Here is a 280-nt window from a genome sequence, read left to right as displayed (position 1 = left end):
GGGGAAAAAAGGGGACAACACATTCTAGTGTGGGGGTGGGGTTGGGGAAACCTCTTTTTTTAAATAAAATCACAAAACCATAACAAAGGCAATTCTCGTCGTGCTGAGCCTTTGTTCGGGGCAATCGGGCATGGATCCTGGGGGGAATACAATTTCTAGAGTCGGTAAGAATCCCTTTCTGTCATTTAAAAGCAAATTTCTTGAGCACCACCTAAAAAGCTGCAAAAGGGTTTAAACTTTAAAAGGGAGGTATACCACCGGGGAATACCGCTGAGATGGT

This window comes from Penaeus monodon, chromosome 29 (assembly GCF_015228065.2).
Source record: "Penaeus monodon isolate SGIC_2016 chromosome 29, NSTDA_Pmon_1, whole genome shotgun sequence".
NCBI lineage: Eukaryota > Metazoa > Arthropoda > Malacostraca > Decapoda > Penaeidae > Penaeus > Penaeus monodon.
The sequence above is the reverse complement of the archived record's forward strand: the minus strand, read 5'-3'. Positions refer to the sequence as shown.